General features: G+C 37.9%; 3 protein-coding genes across 15 annotated transcripts in view; 1 reads left to right on the top strand and 2 right to left on the bottom strand.

Moving 5' to 3' along the window:
- LOC127650623 (NACHT, LRR and PYD domains-containing protein 3-like) overlaps positions 1-15,000 on the top strand; it is a 615,184-nt gene that overhangs the window by 58,077 nt on the left and 542,107 nt on the right. The gene's annotated exons all lie outside the window — the stretch shown is intronic.
- LOC127650622 (NACHT, LRR and PYD domains-containing protein 3-like) overlaps positions 1-15,000 on the bottom strand; it is a 527,629-nt gene that overhangs the window by 138,613 nt on the left and 374,016 nt on the right. The window lies entirely within an intron of this gene.
- Positions 1-15,000, bottom strand: part of LOC127650628 (NACHT, LRR and PYD domains-containing protein 3-like) — an 857,046-nt gene that overhangs the window by 474,396 nt on the left and 367,650 nt on the right. The gene's annotated exons all lie outside the window — the stretch shown is intronic.

The following is a 15,000-nucleotide window of genomic DNA, read 5'->3' as shown; positions in this document are numbered from 1 at the left end:
GTCCGACATGTCTTTGTGGTGAGATGAGCCCGTGACATGGCTTTAAATGAAGTGTCCATTCACTGTAAATGAGGAAATCACAATTTATCAAATGTATCTGATGATGTCATCATTAAACTGATTTGGATTTTAGAAAAGTTCAGATTTTATATTTAAACAGATTTTATATTCATGCAATACTGTGAATAAGAATGTCTATGGTGTGAAAACCATCTATTATTAAACTGGGGTATATCGTGAAACTGTTAAACCGTTACATCCCTACTGGAGATGCTGCAACTATTACAGAAACCATCTTCAACATCATTACAGCAGAGAAATGCAGACCTGCAGACACTCTTGCATCATTTACCAGTGATGCTGCTTCTGTTATGATCGGTAAGATTTGAACATTTCACTTTTATTTGAATAGCAGTTTTGATATAGAATTGATTTTTACTGTCAAGGCAAGAAAACTGAATTAAGGGTCTAAAAGACCTTTTCCCTGAATCACTGTCACTGTCCACTGTGTTCCCCATCGAATAAAAAGGGAAAGTCTTACCCAACCAAATACAGCAAAACCATTTCAACAATATTTTGGTTATATCAAGAAAGCAGCACCTTTTTTTGCCAATGTGTGAACGGCTTGTAACACAACTTATAAAATGAGCCCTTCACAGACTTCCTAGGTTGCCTATTAAAGCCTGTAGACTGATTTTCATGTGAAGGGAGTGGGTCGCTTTTGCCGGGAAAATCACAAATATGTGACGTTTATGTGCGCTCCCGAGAGCCTCAGTGCTTCTCTTCCACTATTCAACAGTGACATCAAACTGCAACACTAGATAACATTATCTTAGAGATGAATCCAGCAAACGTCCCAGCACAACACCGACTCCAACACAAACTCTGAGTAAGCCAAAAAAACATTGATCTACTGAATCCCGTCTGGCTAAGCGGGAATGTGATCGTGGTCGAGTGAAAACTAGAGTGAAAAGCGGCAGGGCATTTGATTCCTGGATGGACCTTCGTTTGGTTTTGGGGATCAAAACTGACCCTGAATTGGTGTTTTTCTTATTGGACAGGTAAACTTACATAACTGCAAAGCATGTGACATATTGAGCCATAAGGATTGATCTGTGTCATTTTAGCTAAACTACAATAACACATGAAATAAATGCTAGACAATGTTCAAGATAATGCAAAAAGACACATTCATTAGTGTAACGTAACTTGGTTATACAGAAAATATATATATTCTATTATTATAAAACAATAGCGCATCGATATATCAAAATGTCAGTTGTGATGAATCAGATCAATACTGAATTGTGTCAACATATTTATAATGTACAGTCTATTTTATAAACAGCTACTGTCATCATCCACCAAATTTAGCTAACAGCTATTGATAAAGCTGACTAGCTAGCTAACACCGACATCGGCTATCGTATAAATGCAGTCAATGTATCATGCAAAGAAAAGTGATTATTCAAACTACAGTCTCACATAGACAGACCGATATCCACACTTTGTTTTAGTCCTGTTCCAGCACTGGAGACTCAAATATAATATACAGTCTCAAAGTTTGTAAAACAATCATAACGGTGTCATTTTAATTATGCTACCTCATCTGTCAGCATGATGCCGGTGAATCACATTCAGTCGTTCATTGGCTATGAGTTGGGGTTTATGATTTAGTGATTATGGCCCGAGACAGCTGGGTTAGGCTTTAGTACATGGAATCACATTCAGTCTCTTTGAGAGGGGGTATAATCCCACGTTCAGGGTTTACACCCCCCATAAAAAAAGTTCAAAATTTTGTGACACTAATCTAGGAACTGAGTCTCATATTTTGTTGACATGCAGACCAATGAAAGTGTGCAGAATACACTGCAAATATAATTAAAATAATGTTTAAATATGTACAAAATGCTTAAAAAACACCTTCATGCAGCAATATCAGAGACTCAAGTGTTTTTCTAAATAAAAACCATGAATAATTTTGTTTTTCCCTTTTCATGAGTAGTTTCTGAATTCCCTTGAATGCCCCCAGAGTGAGTTATGTCCACACACAAAATATCAAAAGAATGCAAAATCTGTTAGAATGAGGTCACATGACACTTCACAGTGTAGACGAGTAATATACTGAATTCTTGATTTGTCATTTTAAAACATTTATAGATAAAAATATATTTAAAAATACTGTATATACTAAACATATAAACAAATGGGTTTTGTCTACTGTACTGTATTTGTTTTACTTCCTCTTTTATACATAGCCATACAAATAGTCAGAAATCATCAATACGGTCTGTCTGTACACTGTGTGTGTGTGTGTGTGTGTGTGTGTGTGTGTGTGTGTGTGTGTGTGTGTGTGTGTGTGTGTGTGTGTGTGTGTGTGTGTGTGTGTTTGGTGGTTTTATTAGGTTATACACAAGTAGTTACGAAGGTATTATGCTATAAATGTGGTTTATGAGGACATCTCTAGTGTCCTTGTAAATCAAACGTACATAATATATAATTTTTTTTAAATGTAAATATCCCAAATGTTTCTGTGAGGGTTAGGTTTAGGGGATAGAATATATATTATAAAAATCATTGTGTCTATGGAGAATCCACATAATGATAGGAGTAACAATGTTTGTGACTGTGTGTGTTTACAGGTTTAATATATGTACATCTCTGATGTCTGTTTTAGATCTTTTCATCTGGAAAGCAACATCTACTAAACATCTTAAATATCAGATTTACAACATTCTAGATCATAAATGTCTCAAAGACATCTGCTGAATGTCTTATTGACATTCAAGACAATATTTGTCATATTATAGACATATTGCAGATGAGCAAACAATGTAAAATAGATGTTGTTAAGATGTAAACACATCAAATAGACGTCTGGTTGATGTACGTGTGCTATCAGGGATAGTTTGTAGAGTATAAAAATCATTATGTCTATGGAGAGTCCTCATTATGATAGGAGTACCAACATATATGTGTGTGTGTGTGTGTGTGACAAACACATTGTCACCTAATGTAAACAAAGATGGCTGGACTGGAATGATTGCATTTCCCTGATGTGTTGACTGCATATAGGAGAGCTGTTGATGTTTTGCGACAATTTGGCTGTCTGTTTCAATGAGCGTACTGTGTGCTTGAAAAGACTATTGAGTTGCTGTTTGAGTTACTTGTGATTGACAACAGAACGATCACCTAATGTAAACAGACATGGCTGCAAGGAACATTGATCCCAATTTTGTGTTGACTGTTTGCATACGAGCTGTAAACTTTTATAGTAGTAATTTGTATTGTATATTATAATGTCATAATATAATCATACCATTTGCTTCATACCAAGACTGTATGAGCTTCAGTTTGTGTGAATATGATTTACAGGCACTTTGGCAGAGCAGTTTAGTGTTGGTATGAAAACTGATTTGAATCTGACATCACTGACTGCTGCAGAAACACAAATGTGTGACGCTACTCTAAGGGTGCCAGTCATAAACCATCACAAATATGCACCAGTAAGTGTGAAAGGGTTAAGTGACAGATGCTTAAAGATTGTTCTTTTGAATTGTTTTCCTAAAATGAGTATAAATTATATTCTAAATAAAATGTAATGATTACAAAAAAGTCCTCATTATAATGAAACATTAAAAATATATGTCTTCTGTGTGTATTTGTTAAGGATTGACATTTTTTAAAAGGAATAAATACAGGTGCATTTCAGTGAATTCACTGACCATTCAATAAATTCAAGACCAATTAGGGCCTGGGTTTAAGGGGTTAATATGGGTATAAACAGGGTTTTACAGCTCAACATACTTAAGTTTGTCCAGTGTGCAGTTTGGATCGTTGAGTCTTTCAGAGAGCAGCCTGACTCCTGATTCTCCTGGGTGATTGTAGCTCAGATCCAGCTCTTTCAGGCATGAGAGATTTGATCTCAGAGCTGATGCCACAGAACAACAGCCTTCCTCTGTCACCATACAGCCAGATAATCTACAAACACACATACATAACAGTCAGATAATCTAAAAACGTGCATATAACCAGTCAAATAACCTACAAACACACATCAGTCAGATAACCTACAAACAAACATCAGCATTTACCAGCAGCCATATTAACCTGTAGCTCAAGACTAGTTGCCACTGAAGCTAAGCAAGGCCGAGCCTGGTCAGTACCTGGATGGGCGACCTCCTGGGGAAGATTAAGTTTGCGACTGGAAGAGATATTAGGGAGGCCAACAGGGGGTGCTCACCCTGTGGTCTATGTGGGTCTTAATGCCCCAGTATAGTGAAGGGGACATTATACTGGAAAAAGACACTGTCCTTTGGATGAGATGTTAAAATCAGGTCCTCACTCTCTGTGGTTATTAAAAACATCCTAAAGCACTTCTCGTAAAGAGTAGGGGTATAACCCTAGTGTCCTGGCTAAATTCCCCCATTGGCCCTTCTCAATCATGGCCTCCTAATAATCCCCAGCCACTAATTGGCTCAATAACTCTCTCCTCTCCACCAATAGCTGGTGTGGGGTGAGCATACTGGTGCACTATATCTGCCATCGTATTATCCATGTGGATGCGCACACTAGTGGTGGTTGAGTAGAGTACCCTGTTCACTGTGTAAAGTGCTTTGATTATAGTGTCAGGAAAGAGCTATATAAATTAATGTTCATTCAGCAGTCAGATATTCTAAAAACACACACATCAACAGTAAGAAAATCCACAAACACACACATAAAAGTCAGATAAACTATATTTACATTTAGTCATTAAGCAGACTCTTTTATCCAAAGTGACTTACAAATGAGGAACATAAACACTTTGTCATATAAAAGTAAACTGTACCTGCAGGATCACACTGGCAAGTTCTAAGTGTTGCTATAATAGTACAGAAACTAGCACAGAAGAAAGAGACAGATAAGGATTTTTTTAAAGATTTCTTAAATAGTAAGTGCCATTATTTAGGACAGGTTACATGCTCAGAGGATAGATATGTTTTCAGCTTTTTCTTGAATGTTGAAATGGTTTCAGCATAACGGCAGGTGGTTGAAAGCTCATTCCAACACCGGGGGACAGAGAAAGCGAATGAATGTGAAGTGCCTCGTTGTGATGGGACCACCAGGTGTAAGAGGGCGCTGTTCCACTGGTTGTCCTGAAGACCAAATTCAAAGCTTTGAATTTGATGCATAGCCAGTGGAGTAAGACTAAGTGAAGATTAAGTTTGCGACTGGAAAATCCATTCCTTTAAAATTATTCAGTTGATAAATAGTTCTCTAGGAGACAGCATAAGCAAATTATTGACAGCTTTTCCAAATCATAAGTCTGCTATGCTATTACATATTGATAATGAAAACAACGTTGTGTATTTGTTTACAGTAGCAGTTCAAATGTTAATGTAGTGCTAGTCATTTGTCCTGCATTAGTTATTGATTAGTTTTGTATGAATTATGAAACTTTTTCAGTAGTTCTCTGGGATAGTGTTGTCAAAAATACCGCTACCCCGGTACCAAGTCGGTACTCAAACAAAAAATTATTTACGATACCAGAATTTCTGAAGGTACCGGGGTACCGAGTCTACCCGGTACCCATGCAGAGGCGGGAACTTTCGAACGCTCACAACAAGCAAAAGATTGCGGCAAGCATATTAGCAGCTGCTGCTACTGCGGAGTCTCAACTGAATCATATCGTAATGAAAAGTGGAAAAAGCCAGGTAATTTGAGGCTGACGAAAAGGGAAACATCAAACTTAACAAATCACATGAAAGACAGACACACGGATTTATTCAAGCAAATAAAGCAGGTGAGTTTAAACTTTCACAGTTTATTTTATGTATTTCCCAAAGTATTCGGGAATCATTAAAAAAAAAAGTACATTCAGAAGCATGTCCCGTTGTGGAATAAGCGGAGGCAGAGCTCTTTAAAGGAAACATCCCGGCATTAAATCTTAAATGCAGTCAAATGTAATGTGTTATTGCTTTATTAAAGTTCAAATAATACAGAAGCAGATCATGTTAATAACTATAAATTCAGAAACTGGCATTTCTCTGTGTGGTCGGTGCCTCTTCTAGGAGTTGTGCGAATGTCCTGATCTAAGGGGGAGAAATTGAAACTGCTCCCGGCTGAGAGAGACTCTGCCTCGGGAAACTCATCCCTCGCGGGCACACTTAATGCAGTTAGATTAGAACGCGATTGCTCGCAAATTTAATCATAATATGATATATGTCCATTTGCATTTCTTATCATGAAGAAAAATGGCAAAATGCAGCTTTATTTATTAAGAGAGCACTTTGCACATTAGTATGCTGTACATTAGTATGCTGTATGCTTGTTTATCCTGTTAAGCTGCAACCCCACTTTTGAAAAATCCCCAGAAATGGCATACCCAAACTGAAACAGATACAGTTCATAAACCATTTGTTCTAAAAGCAAAAGTATGATCCCATTTGAAAGCTGACACCTGGCAGTTTATTGTAAATGTAGAATTAATTATTGTCATAATGAAAAAAAATAGTTATAAATAGCTTCAAAGTTTTGTCAAGTTATTAGAAATTTATTTTTATGAAATATTTTCATGAAAATAAAATTGAAGTTGGCATTGCAGCAATCTAGAAATGCACTGCAGCTAAAGCAACATGTCTGACCATGTTATATTTAAAATCTGAAGATGACAAGTCTAAAACTCTGTATTTAGTTAAATGTTTTTCAAGATCATGTCATACGACTTTATTTTGATTAGACTCTAAAATGCAAACTGATGTTTATTGTCATGTTCTAAGCATCTATTCAGTCTATTTTCTCTGTTTATTTATGTGGTGTAAACGATCTCCATTCAGACTCAGTCTCCCCTGCACACATTCACACCTCTCCAGCCTGGTTATGGCTCTAAATATGCTTTTCTTTTGTCTGCATTATAATTACTAACGACTGGCTATTCACACTGTTTCAATCCCTAATCTCTTTTAGGGAAAGTTCTCAAAGTTCTCACCTTACATTTTAAACTATATAAAATGACCTTCTTGAAAAAAGAAACATTTCAGCAAACAGTCCTATTTAAAAATATTCATAAAAATAACAGCTAGGTAGCAGGTGCACCAAGCTAGCTAGCATATTAGCTTAGCACACCATCAATACATGACAATTTATGAGATTAAAACCATGTTTGTGCTCTAAAACTTACTTTATAGCACAAGTCGAGTGTTTTAAATAACCTTTTGTGCTCTGATTTGGCTTCAGATAAAAAAATCAGACAGAAAATATATTATTTTATAGTATTCTGCACGATGATAAAGTCTATATCGATTAGCATTACATTATCAATATAATCTATTATTATGAAAATACCTGACATGGCTCGAAGAACACAGATAAATCAAATATCATTGCAATCATGTTTATTGTCTTCAAAACATATTTATCTGCAGTTACAGCGATCTCTGATAGCTTTGTTGTGTCAGGGTCTTCCTGGAATGCACTTCTTCTTGTGTTCCATATATGGACTATTATACTGTGCACAGTGCGCCGGCGCCCTCAGGCTGCCAGTATGGATTGATAACACAATACATCAGAGTCTCCAGCGTTCATAATGATTACATCGACGCATTTGGGTATATATTCAATAAATATGATTCCTGTCTATATAAATCTGATGTAAACCTATGAGAATCTATCAATATTTCTCCAAATCTGCACATTTTTGAGCTAAAAGCCCTGAGGGACGCTTGTTTTGTCAAGCTGTCATGACGATCTCACAGGAGTTTTTTTCTGAATGAGAGCGGCTGACGCTCATAATTCATATTAAATGTATCAACTCATTTTTTGATTACATACCTCCAGACACAAATTAAGACATAACTGTCACTATAAGTTTCTCAGAATACAATAGTGGTCAAATACTGAACCTTGAGTCTTATATCTTTTTAATGATGTATATAGTTTGTCAAGGTAATAACATTAAATCTGATAGTAACTTTGAACTATTTAAAAAAAAAAACGCTTCAGAGCGCCAGCGCTCTGGCAACGGTTAACAAGTTCTTAATTAGGTTTTGTTTTTTAGTACTTGGTAAAAAACTAAATAAAAATTGCAAAAGTTGAAGCAAATCTTATATAAGTGTTCAAAACTACTTTAAGGATACATTGTTCAGTTTTTTTATCATTAAAAACTAATATATTTAAATTAAAGTGTTGCTCAATGGCATATTTTTGTTCTTAGTTCTGCTGCTAATGTTTTGTAGACTTTTTTATTAAAAGAGTGTTGTTCAGAAACCTGTTTTTGTGTTTTGCTTTGGTACCGAAAAGCATCCACAAATACACAGTAGTGGGCGACCGAAACATCGCCAAGGCCGATAAATCGGATGATATTCTGACATATTTAATGATCGGCGTTGGCCAATAAATTTCCCCATTTGGCGATGAAAATCACTTGCCTGCACGTGAAGCATATGAGACATGTAAATGACTAGTCACGGTTTGTTTTGTTGTTACATGCCATCGTGTAACTACAACAATACTCCGGTGTGCAACATAGTGTCATTTAAACAGTCCACATAACAGAGCCGCGGCAGACGCGTTTGAGTTCATGTTAAAGTGCTCGCCTGTTTCACTCTCCCTCTCTCTCCTCAACAGTTTCCTGTAACTTTGAGCTGTCTTGTCTAGCAACAAAAAGGCAAATATCAATCAAACTATTATCATTTCTGCAAATATGCGCATATCCAAATAAACCAATGTACAACAGTTGAAGGATGGGCAAGGAGGAGGCGAGAACCGGCTAGTCAACATAAATCATATTTAATAAAACTCAAAGCACAAACATAAACACACATGACGGACATGTCCGTAATTCTCTCTCGAACAATCGCCACCGCCGCCTTTATCCTCGCTACTCATCAGGCTGATTGGGGACCGGGCGCTGAGATTCCGACCGCCCCGCCTCCGCCTCCACACTCCTCCCGGCGTTATCTCAGGCCGGGTGCCACCGGCATGACGTACACCCCCCATCCCTGGGGCGGGTGTATCTTAGCGCCCGCGTGGTCATCCCCGCCTTCCTCGCCCTGGGAGGAGACAGGAGGGGAAGACAACAACAACAAAAAAAAACTAAATAGGCGAGGAAAAGGCCAACACGGTGCGACAGGGAGAGAGAGAGGAGAGAGAGAAAAGCTCACTCACCGGTTCTCTGATGTACCGTCACGTGGGTCCTCGAACACTCCTCCACACTCAGGCGGACGACAGCCGCTCCAACACCGGCGTAACCGGAGTGAAACCGCCGACCCCCAGCGGGTAGAACGCCTCGCTTTCTGGCGGCAAATGGGGACACTCTCCGCCCCTGGCAGCAGCTCTACCGCCCGGGCGGTCGGAGAGTTTCTTCCTCCTCCCTCGGACGGGCGGTCTTCCTCGACCCCTCCGCGCCTCTGGGGACGGCAGGGCACTCCTCCGCCCGCAGCGGCTCCTCGCCCAGGCGGTCAGGGTATCCAGTCCCCACTTGCCCCGCTGACGACGGCCGCATTCCCGCGATCCGGCGGTCGGGCTACTCCGCCCCCGGCAGATGGCAGCGACGCCCCTGGGTGGACGGCAGTGTCGAGGACTCTGCGACGGGCATCCTCCTCCTTCCCGGTTTCAGCACCAATGTACAACAGTTGAAGGATGGGCAAGGAGGAGGCGAGAACCGGCTAGTCAACATAAATCATATTTAATAAAACTCAAAGCACAAACATAAACACACATGACGGACATGTCCGTAATTCTCTCTCTCGAACAATCGTCACCGGCCGCCTTTATCCCTCGCGAGCCTCATCAGGCTGATTGGGGACCGGGCGCGCGATATTCCGACCGGCCCCGCCCCCCTCCGCTCCACAACCAACTTTACACAACTTGAGCAGATCAAGCATGCTGATGAACACTCATATATCTTCCTCTGAAGCACGTATTCTAACAGTCCTCAACAGTTTCCTGTAACTTTTCTTATGATAAAAGGCAAATATCAATAAAACTTCTATTATATACTGTCTGCAAATATGTGCATATCTCATTTAAACATTTGGAGTGGTGGTGGCGTAGTGGCTAAAGCACAGGGCTGTTAATCAGATGGTCACTGGTTCTAACCCCATGGCCACCACCATTGTGTCCTTGAGCAAGGCACTTAACTCCAGGTTGTTCCAGGGGGATTGTCCCTGTAATAATTGCACTGTAAGTCGCTTTGGATAAAAGCGTCTGCCAAATGCATAAATGTAAATGTAATGTAAATGTAAACAGATAAATCCAGTGTTTTATTCCCATCGATCACTCATCTAATATCTTCCTCTGAATCACGTATTCCATCAGCCAGAATCAAAAACTTCAGTATCAGGATCAAAAGTTCCTCTCATTCACAAATCATGAAGTAGGTTATACAGGCTGTTTAAACTGTCAGGAGATGGATCTGCATGAGCATGTGAGTGCAACTTCAAGGCTGCATCCGAAACAAGGAAAATGCTACCTCCGGAGGCTGTATACTTGGGAACGATAAAAATAAGGTGCTTTTCAAACTGTTTGGAGATCAGTTTCCTAAAGCATTCAATTCATTCAAAAAAGCGGTCAGTTAAGCCATGAACTGATTAGGTTGCAAGTGAGCTGCCTACATTTTCGGATGCAGTCCAAGATAAAAGTGCTTCACGTGTGCTTTAAGTACATTTTTTATTCACTATGCACTATTTGTACAATTGGTTTGATTCTGTATTTTTGAGTAAATATGATTGCTAACGTGGACATGCCATTCATTGTTGCTGGACTATTGTATGTACTGTTTTTTCCTACTTCCTAATATATTAACCATTTCATCACTTTCATCAATAAATTACTAAAATGTGATGACCAAACAGAAATTGAAGAAACTGATATCTACCATTTAAAATATTAAATACAATATTATCTTTTTGTTTTGTGTGAAATTGAATAAATATAGTGTTAAATAAGAGTTTCTTATTATTATTTTTAGCAATTTTATGTTTGTTACTATAATAAATTGTGTGATATGTCGGACTTGTATCAGTCTATTGGCCACCTTCCTCTCTGGATATCGATATCGGCCAATAAATCCCCATATCTGTCAACCACTGGTACACAGTAACCACAGCTATGAACTGCAATATATTCATATTGTATATTCCAATGTACTAATGAATCTGCAAACACAAACCTCAGTAATTTCAGTATACAGTGAGGACTCTTCAGTGCATCAGAGAGCAGCTTCACTCCTGAATCCTGCAGGTCATTGTTACTCAGATCCAGCTCTCTCAGGGAGTTTGATGATTGTAGAAATGAAGACAAACTTCCACAACACTGACCAGTGAATCTACAAGCTGCATATCTAAAACAAATAAAGAAACAATAATAAAAAGCAGTTTTATAAAACAAACAGTAATAACAGAGTGAATGCTCTACAGTTTGATATGAAGGGTTGTGACAGTCACTGAGCCATTTATTGTTTCATTGTCACAGCCATGAACCACAATATATTCGTATTGTATATTCCAATGTACTAATGAATCTGCAAACACAAACCTCACTATTTCCAGTTTACAGTGAGGACTATTCAGTGCATCAGAGAGCAGCTTCACTCCTGAATCCTGCAGATCATTGTTACTCAGGTCCAGCTCTCTCAGACTTGAGGAGTTTGAGCTGAGAACTGAGGCCAGTGCTGAACAACTTTTCTCTGTCAGATTGCAGCCCATCAGACTGAGAGAAATGACAAGATAACAGTGTGTTAATCTATAAGATTTAGTGAAGTCTTCTCAGCACAGCTGTTGGGTACAAGGAAAAAATATATGGCCACTATGTTTGATTGCTCATAGTCGTTTGCAAATTTTTTGAAGCTCTTCTACCATCAAGACCCAGTCTGGACTGCCCAACTTGTATTGTTCTGAGTTCTGTCTGTTTTGGTCCATGTGTGCATTTGTTTTGAGCACATGTCTTTGTTTGTGTTTGTGTCAGCCATGTGCTCTCCTTACTCTGCCTCCTCATTCCCCCTTGCCTCACCTCCTCATCTGATCCTTGTTGTGTTGATTGTCATCACCTGTCCCTCAGGTGCTCTCCCTCTACATACTGTGCCTTCTACCTTCTTGTGTCTGTTAGATAATTTTGTGAGTTTGGTTAGTCAGTCATTCCTAGTCTGTTTCTCCAGTTGGTGTCTTGTTTATTTTCTTAGTTTCAAATTGGTTCTATTAACTTTACTGTATGGGTTTTTGGTTTGTATTTTGTTTTAGTTTTTTTCATAAAAGCTCTTTGTTTAGCGTACCTGCACTTGGGTTCCTGCAAAATATCCTGATGTCTAAGAATTTTTGTCTCGAAAACATATTTGAACTTCCCCAAAACAACTCTAATTTATGATGGAAGTGAAGTTAGGTCAATTAAGCAGTTTAGTAAAGATATATATTAACAGCATAATATTTGTAGCTAGCTTAAACTGTTTATCACACAGTTATAGCCTGTGTTCATTGTTATGTTAATATTTTAATTTGTGCAAATCCTGACTAATTCTGTCTAACAATTCATTGTAATAAAAAAAAATGAAACCTACATGATTTATACATAATCCTCTGAAATCAATCTCCGAAAAAATATTTTTCTCAGGTGCAAAAATCACGAAATAATTCTACAAAGTGACATCAGCCTGCAACACGCTCCAAGTAATCAATGGTTTAGGTTGTTCCAGTTAAACCCATTGCATGTCTTCCTGAAGGTATTGGACACTCGCACAACATAAGCAGTGACATACATCCAAGTCCATGTGACAGAGTGAAATATGCAAGGGGATACAATTTTTAAATGGATGGTAGGCCTGAGCAGTGCACTCCTGAGGCGGGAATTAGGCAAATGTGCCTCATAGTGATATAGCTATTTCACGGAATTAATGGCTGGACTGCAAACCATGTCTTTCACGCAGTTCAGTGTTTTCTGTGGGAGAAAGTAACTCCCTTTGGCGTTGAATTTGTGCTTTGTAACTTTGCAGACCTTTTACATGCTCAAACAGCTATATTACACACTAATGGAAAGGTAATGTCCAAATAAGTATAATAGGGCCTCTTAAAGCCTAATCCAGACACTAATTAGATAATTTACTGTTTAAACAATGTAAACAAAATATGTCACTGTGACATCATCATACGTCTTACGCATCATACGCATCAAACAAAAAAAAAGTACATTGTTTAGCTGTTTTAAATGGCAGCAAACGTAGGTTCTTCTCTTTCACAATGTGGCCCCGTTATTCAGACCAACGTTAAAACACTTGGCATTAAGTGGAGCAGTCAATTTAATCTATCAATCTTTTAAAGAGAAAATAAGGCTTTGACATCATGTATTTATACTTGCGCTCATCCTATAATGACATGAGAGATTTCAGAAGACATGACACCATTTCTGGTAAGTGAACACAGTGATCAACGATACTCTCTGGTTTTTATGGTGCATTTAGAGAATTTTTAGGAAGAGAATGTTTCAGTGAACTGGAAAGATTTTGCTGACCAACTCCCTGACCAGTGCCCTGCTTAGTGAACTAGAGAGCTGATTGAGATGTACCCAATAACATTCATTAGGTGTGTGCAACTTCAACTGCAGCTTACCATACCAATTGTAGTAGCCGGAGCAGTTGAAAATGGAGCCATCAAGCTGAACACATTCTGTTTCATGATGTGTGCTGAACCCACACTAGTCACAGAAGATCCCACAATGTTTGCTTTGTTTATTACAGATGAAGTGCAAATCAGAACTCAGGATTTAAATTTACATATAAAACCCGAAAACATTACTGATTTGAAAAGATTGAGTCCTTCTGTGTGTACAAGAGAAAGTCCAATAAATGTCTAATTATTTTGATACCAATAAAGGAGTCCATATTTTTTGTAATTTTGAATTGTTTTTCTGAATAAACATGATATTACTATGATAAACATATTATAATATGAGATAAATAATGTGCTGTTATAAAAACATGAATTAGCAAGAGTTTATTGGAACTGGAGTTGTCATAATAAACACCTTGGTAATGGCATACCATCATACTACTCTTATTTCTTTCTCAGACGGACATAGCTGAACTAGTAAAAGTAGTATGTGTCATTTGATATTCATACGCATCCCATGAAACACACGCTACCGTAGTCATCTGTGATTCTGGCCAATCATGAATAAGTTGTGTCATCATCAGAGCTCTTGCACCCACTCTGGAGAAGCTGCATTGGCAGTGCCAGCCGACTGCTCTTGAATCGCACACAAGGTACTTTAATGGCATACATCACGGTGACGCGGCACTGATGCCATCTTAAGTCACACAACATTTCTAACCGACATGCACTGCTTCAAGTCAAACTCTGATCGGATCTGATCACACAGCGCTGCATGAAGTCAAACATCTATTGATTACACTTAGATGAAAACATTACCTACAGATGATAACACAATATTTACCACCAAATTCTCTTTTCCTCCATGTACAATCTTCTAATTTAACAATAATGTCACCTCAGTAAATCAGTCAACAAACACTTGACATAAAGCCGTCTAAACTAATAATTCATTACCAATCTAAATAAATGTTGATCGCTATATTATTCACATCTTAATGCAATTTTATATATTACAGTATAAAATCATATAATATAGTTTTTATTAAAATCCATTAAAGGATTATCAAAACAGAAACAGAAAAACTGAGTAAAATAAACATTGCAGGAATAAAGGAAGCTACAATATGACAAATAAATGACTGAAGTATAAAACAATCAAACCCTTAAAATAATAGTAATAATTATTCAGTATTATATTACAATAATAAACTTGACTGAGTCCCCCAATAATAATTCAGTATTGTATCATATTTAACTGGGTTTTTGCACATCATGTTCATTAAAGAAATGTTTTAGTAAAAATATATGCAGGTAAATTATGATTTATTTATGAGGCTGATGTGTATTATTGTATGTGGAAGCATAAATAAAATGATAAAGTATCAGTATAAAGTAAATAAAGTATGGTTTTGTATTTATT

Source organism: Xyrauchen texanus, chromosome 10 (genome assembly GCF_025860055.1).
Source record: "Xyrauchen texanus isolate HMW12.3.18 chromosome 10, RBS_HiC_50CHRs, whole genome shotgun sequence".
Taxonomy (NCBI): domain Eukaryota; kingdom Metazoa; phylum Chordata; class Actinopteri; order Cypriniformes; family Catostomidae; genus Xyrauchen; species Xyrauchen texanus.
This window is presented reverse-complemented; position numbering and strand designations above follow the sequence as displayed.